Raw genomic sequence first — 7534 nt, forward strand, 5'->3', positions numbered from 1 at the left:
GAAGCCCTCATATCCTGTTCTGACTGGAGATTTCTAATGGCTATTCAACTGGCTAAGGTAGAATCCCTCTGAGAAAGCACCAAACATGGTCATTCCTGAGGTTGTCCACCCTTCAGAAGTTGTTGCTCCCATTCCTCCAAAGAATCTGGCTGAGATTCTTAAAGCTCTAGAGAATGAAGATTCTGAGATCCCTGCTCCAGAATATTCTGAAGATGCTTCTATGTTAGGAGCTGATGCTGAGAAGCAAGATATTGAGAATCATCCTACTGAGGAAGTTCCTGTTTAGGAAAATCAAGATGATGTTCTCACTTTAGATGCTGCTGCTGGAAATGCTATCCCTCTGAATGATAGCTGTGCATCTTCTTCTGCTGAACCCTCCGTTCTGGTGAACGCTATTAAGGATCTTCAACAGAATCAAGATGTTCTAGCTTCTCGTTTGGATAAGCATGATGAGACACATGAGGAATTTAGAACCTTCATGAAAAAGCAGACTGAAAGCACTTCTGAGATTCATGACCTTCTGGCCAAGATAGTTTCTAAGCTAGGCTAGTCGTAGTCTTTTGGTCTTAGTTGTCTCTTGTTTCTTGCATCTGTTTCCTGCATATGTTTTGTATCTTCTGATTTTTTTAATCAATGAAATCTTCTCTTCTTTCACATTGTCTATTTTTCATCTGAATCTTTTATGTTTTTTGATGTTATGACAAAAAGGGGGAGAAAATGTGATAATTGATTTGATTTAATATATCAGTTGCTGGGAGAAAGTCTCAACATTTCTAACATTATTTGCAAGTTCTATGTCTTTGAGATTTTTTGCAGGATTGAAGACATTTTGAAAAAGCTCAACATGAGAAGCAAAGACTTGGGGAAAAGCAATTCTGTATGGAAACATGCTCATGGAAATTGAAGCAAGCTTAGTGCTGTGAAGCTTCAAGATCAGAAGCAAGAAGGAAGAATGTTCTGATATTCTTGTGATAGAATATGCTCAGAAACATTCTTATCCCTTATGTTCGGATACATATTTTATGTGCTCTGATACATATTTTATGTTCTGATACATACCTCTTTTAAGAACTGTTTGCTTTGATAAATGCTCTTTCTTAAAAGTATGTTCTGACTCATTCATGCTCTGACTTTTGTTGTCTAGTTTGTTCTGAAACATTTCAGGATGTAGAGATGCTCTGATGACGCTCTGGTACATTCAAGAATGTTCTGATACAATCAAGCATGCAATGATTCAAGAAGAAATTCAAAGCTCTGAAGCTGTCCTATGGAAGCAAGAATCAGAAGCTCTGAATGTTCTGAAGTTTAAGCAAATGTGAACGTCTCAACTGAAATGGAAAATACTCAGGGAAGTCTTTTATTTTTTAAATTCTTCCGGTATTTATTTCAGGGGGAGATTATTCATCTCAGGGGGAGATTGTTGATCTCAGGGGGAGACATATTCACACACTTTGTTTATATGCTTATGCTATAACTGTGTAATTGTCTTTAGCCGTCTGTGATTCTGATTGCAAATTCATATCAATTATATATGTTTTTGTCATCATCAAAAAGGGGGAGATTGTTATAACAAGAATTGTTCTGATCAATATTCTTAGTTTTGATGATAACAATGTATATGAATTTTGCTTAAGACAATGTGGTACTCTAATCATATGCAATTTCCATTTCAGGAAATATATGAAGAGTATGCACAAAATCAGCGCAAGAAGCACTGACTCAGAAGGTTCAGCATGCAACATCAGAACATGCTCTGGCAAGACATCAGAAGATGGTCAAGCAGAATCAAAACATGGTCTATTGAAGCATCAGAAGAACTTGAGATCAAAAGCAGAAGCACTGAAGTTCTCATGGTATCACGCTTGAAGCACTTCAAAGTTAAAAGACAAGAAGATGCTCTGCACCAAGCTGTTTGACTATGATATATTCAAACATTGTATCTACAAAGATCAGATCAGAAGCAAGTACAAGATGGCAGGCTACGCTGACTGACAAAAGGAACGTTAGAAGCTATTAAAGGCAAAGTCAGTTAAAGCAGGAAAAGAAAGGCTCGAGGTAGTTGACAAAAGAGTGAAACATTAAATGCAATGCTGTACGGATCACGTAACGCATTAAATGCTCCCAACGGTCATCTTCTCAAAACGCCTTTAAATAAAAGTTCTGATGAGAAGCTGAATACAACACTCTACGCAAACATACAGAAACGATGTCAAAGTGAAAAGCTCTCAAAACTTCATCTTCAACCTCACTTCATTACTGTTGTAATATCTTAGTGAGATTAAGCTTAAACTTAAGAGAAATATCACAGTTTTGATTATAGCTTTTTAAGAAGCATTGTAATACTCTTGTAAGAATTTGTTTACATTAATTTGTAAAAGGTTCCTAGAGTGATCAAGGTGTGATCAGAATACTCTAGAAGACTTAGAAGGTATCTAAGTGGAAAGCCATTGTAATCAAGGTTGATTAGTGGATTAAATCCTCAGGTGAGGTAAATCACTCTAAGGGGGTGGACTGGAGTAGTTTCATTAACAACGAACTAGGATTAAAATCATTGTGCAATTGTTTTTATCTTAAGAGTTTTTATTGTCACACTTATTCAAACCCCCTCTTTCTAAGTGTTTTTCTATCCTTCAGTTGAATGATGAACGATGCTAATTTCGTATGAAGTGGTGAAATTATGTATGATCTACATCTCCTATATTATTTATCATGCATTCGTTTATATTGTATGATATCTCACCCCTTCTGTTTGAATGTTACCCCTATGTCGGTAACGTGCAGGTAATCAGGAATGAAGGCTAGTTACTTTCAAGTAGATCGAGTCGAGATTGTCGCTCTGATACGTAACACTCGGGGGGGATGAACGTTATTATTTTCTATTTGTTTCTTGTTGAAATTTTAATTTCTTATTGAAGTATGTTTACAGCTTGAAGCTGATTTTCTTGGATTGAAATGTCATGACATTCCTAAGATTGAATATGATGAATTCCGCTGCGTAATTGAAAGTTGTTTCTTTTGAAGACTGTATCGTTTTGGTTGGTTCATCCGTTTAAACGTGTTATGTATCTATTATGATTATGAGCAATTGTTTTTGTATTATGAAGAAAATGTGACATCCTGTTTTCAAAGAATTATTTTAAATGATGATTTTTATACTCTAATTGTTATTAATATTCGACGGGGTAAATCGGGGTGTTACAGGACGGCCTTGTGTTGTCGTCTTTCCTAGAGAGGTCTCAAGTTGTTGCCTTAGACAAGGTTATTTGCAAAATATAACACTACACGCGTGAAGCCAAGTTTCATAAAGGAGTATTTTTTTTATTGCTATCACCTTTCATAATCCATCTACAACGAGACTTCTACCTGATCATGGATTCTCTATAATGGAGTTTCTGCCAAACCTGATTCTGTGCCTCTATTCTTCTTTCTCGAATTTCAGAATTGAATGGTAAATCTTCTGTTGGGAAAAACGATGTCAAGAACAAAATATAATAGGAATTAGGGAAGATAAGAAGAACACAAGAATTGGTTATAACTGCTATTCTTTTACTTTCTCTTAAAACAAGATTACAAGTTTACAAGAATAACAAATAACCTCTCTCACCCTAAATTAGGATTTGCAGCTTACAATGATGAGAGACTAGTATGCTATTTATAATAAAACCTAACATACTAACTAATGTGCTTTTTCCACAAGGCCCATTACACAAGCCAACTTAATAAACAAGCTAACTTAACAAATTAGGGTTTAAACACTAAAACCTAATTTAACATGCTAACAACCCTAGCATCTTTGACACAAGCATGTGACCAACCTTCGACTTCATGCTTAATCCTGTCAAACGAAGAAGCTACCCTTCGCCCATACTAGAGTTCAATCCAATTTCTCACAAATCTTCACCTTGGACCTAACTCTACAACATCAAGGGAACAACTAGCTTTCTTCATGCAGCTTTATGAACTGCATACAGTGGAAAAACTTGCAACTCGACAATGTCTTGGTGATCATATCAGCAACATTATCCTTAGTCGAAACCTTCAGCACTTGGACTTCTCCACGCTCGATTACTTCTCTGACTAAATGCAGCTTCACATCAATGTGCTTAGTTCGCTCATGATATGCTGAGTTCTTCGACAGGTGTATTGCACTTTGACTATCACATTTAACAGTGATACCTCTACCTTGAAGTTTCAACTCCTTAGCAAAACCTTCAAGCCACAATGCTTCTTTCACAGCTTCAATTAGGGAAATATACTCCGCTTCAGTGGTTGATAGAGCAACAACCTTCTAAAGTATTGCTTTCCAACTAATTGATGTGCCAAACATGGTGAAAACATATCCAGAAATAGACTTTCTAGAATCCATACAACCTGCATAATCAGAGTCGACATATCCTTCGATTACTGCTTTACTATCTTCACCCAAGGCTCCACCATAAATTAGGACTCTATTCAGAGTCCCATTTATGTACCTTAAAATCCACTTCAATGCTTTCCAGTGAGCCTTTCCAGGATTCGCCATGTACATGCTTACAAGACTTACTGCATATGCCATGTCGGGTCTAGTACAAACCATAACATACATCAAAGAACCAACTATATTAGCATATGGGATGCTGTTCATATAAGCTCTTTCGACATCACTATTGGGACACTCATCAATACTCAGTTTGAATTGAGGGTTTGTCGGGGTCACAAATGGATTCGAATTCGACATACCAAACCTTTCGAGAATCTTTCGTAGATATTCCTCTTGAGATAAGCATAACTTCGACTTCTTTCTATCTTTTCGAATGTCAATTCCAAGAATCTTAGAAGCGGCTCCCAGATCCTTCATATCAAACTCCTTATTGAGTTCAGCCTTCACCCTCATCAAATCTTCAACATTGTTGCTTGCTATGAGAATATCATCCACATAGAGCAACAAAATAACAAATGAATTACCAGGTCAAAATCTGAAGTAAACGCAGTGGTCGAACTGACTTCTAATGAAACTTATGCGTGTCATGAACTTGTCAAATTTCTTATTCCACTGTCGAGGAGATTGTTTCAGTCCATATAAGGATCTCTTCAGCTTGCACACATAATCTTCCTTTCCCTTTTCGACATACCCTTCAGGTTGCCTCATCAGGATTGTTTCATCTAGATCACCATACAAGAACGCAGTCTTCACATCCATCTGCTCCAATTCAAGGTCAAACTGTGCCACCATGGCAAGCAACATTCGAATGGACCTATGTTTCACAACAGGAGAAAACACATCATTAAAGTCGACACCTTTTTCTGAGTGAAACCCCTTGCAACTAACCTTGCCTTGTATCTTTTCAACGTCACTCCTTCGATTCCTTCCTTAACTTTGAAAATCCATTTACAGCTGACTAACCTTGCCCCAGCAGGTTTCTTGATCAGTTCCCAAGTGTGATTATCATGAAGATATTTCATCTCATCATCCATGGCCTTCAGCCATTCAGTCTTATTTCGACTCCTCATAACTTCCTTATAGTCTCTAGGTTCTTCGTCTAGAACCTCACTTGCAGAGATTAAGGTATAACCTATAAGATCTGCATACCCAAGTCTTTGAGGTGCTTTGATGACTCTTCTCGACCTATCTCTCGACAATAGGTAGTCATCGACAGTTTCCTCATCCTCAGTATCTTCTGCTTCTTCTTTGACTTCATCAGGGATATGCAATTCAGCATCAACATGCTCCACCTCAACAGGAATCTCTACCTGTTCCAGCTCTTCTGCACTTCGACCATCATCATCATCATCATCATCAGTTTTCTTGAAAGCCATTTCAGCTTTATTGAAAACTACATCTCGACTGGTGATACACCTCCTGTGACCTGGATCTAGGCACCATAGCCTATAAGCTTTGACTCCTTCAGGGTATCCCATGAACATGCATTTCAGAGCTCCAGGTTTGACCTTGTCTTGCCTAATGTGAGCATAGGCTACGCAACCAAATACTCTCAGTTTGTCGAGATCTGGTGGATGTCCCGACCAAACTTCTTCAGGTGTGTTCATATCTAACGCTGTCTAAGGACATCTGTTTATCAGATATGTTGCTGTCGAAACAACCTCAGCCAAAAACACCTTCTTTAACCCCGCACTAGTCAACATGCATCTGACTCTCTCCAAAATAATTCGATTAAACCTTTCAGCCAAACCATTTTGCTGTGGAGTACCCTGCAGTAGTTTTGTGCCTTGCAATATCAGAGACAACACAAAAGCTGTAGAATGCTTCATTGCAAAATTCAAGGCCATTGTCGGTTCTCAACCTCTTGACCTTCCTGCCAGTCTTATTTTCTACCAGAGTCTCCCAACTTTTAAAATTCTCAAAAGCTTCATCCTTAGTCTTCTGGATGAATACCCATAACTTCCTGGAATAATCATCAATTATGGATAGAAAATACCTTGCTCCTGAATGTGATGGACAACTTGCAGGCCCCCAAAGATCAGCATGGATGTAATCAAGGGATCCATGTGTTCTTTATTTGCCTTTGTTAAACTTCACTCTGCAAGATTTTCCAAGTACACAGGGTTCACAAAATTTCAGCTTCTCGACTTTGTCTCCACCAAGCAGAATTTGTTTCCCTAATTCGACCAGGCCCTTTTCACTGACATGGACCAATCTCATGTGCCAGATTTCTGTCTTCGACAAAGGTTTCGTGGATGCAACATTTGTCAAACCACTTACAACTTCAGCCTCAAGGGTATACAAGCCTTGTTTCTTCACGCCTCTCAAGACTTCCTTCGACCCCTTCATGATTCTTAGGACATTTTTCTTTCCTTGGAAAACATATCCTTTCTTGTCGAATTCACCAAGAGAAAGTAGATTTCTCTTCAAATTAGGAACATACCTGACTTCAGTCAACAACCTTATTGACTCATCATGGAGCTTGAATCTCACAGATCCAACACCTGCAATTTTGCAAGGTTTATTATTTCCCAGCAGTACTGATCCACCATCTTGATCACATAATTCCTCGAACAAGTCTTTGTTTGGAGTTATGTGCCAAGTGCAACCTGAATCCATAATCCACTCCTTCCTAGAGTCACTGCTCGAAACCACAAGGACATCAGATGATTCGAAATCATCTTGAACAATGACTGCATTACCACTATCCTTACCTCCATGATCTTTTAGGCGTTCAGGACACACCTTTCTTGTGTGACCCTCCTTCTTACAATGATAGCATCGAATACCAGATGCTTCGCCACTATAAGACTTCTGCTGACTTTTGCCTTTTTTCTTGTTGAACTTACCATCCTTTTGCAAGAATTTTCCTTTAACGGCCAAACCTTCACCAACAGTAGTAGGTTTTTGCTCCTTTCGTTCGTTCAAGTCCTTAGAATACAAGGCTGATTGAACTTCTTCTAACGTCAGGGACTCCCTTCCATATAAGAGAGTTTCTTTGAAGTGAGCATGTGATCGAGGCAAAGAACACAATAGTAACAACGCTTGATCTTCATCATCGATCTTCACATCAATATTTTCAAAATCAAGAATCAGCCTGTTGAACATATCCAA

The sequence above is a fragment of the Vicia villosa genome, unplaced genomic scaffold, assembly GCF_029867415.1.
Source record: "Vicia villosa cultivar HV-30 ecotype Madison, WI unplaced genomic scaffold, Vvil1.0 ctg.003830F_1_1, whole genome shotgun sequence".
Lineage (NCBI taxonomy): Eukaryota > Viridiplantae > Streptophyta > Magnoliopsida > Fabales > Fabaceae > Vicia > Vicia villosa.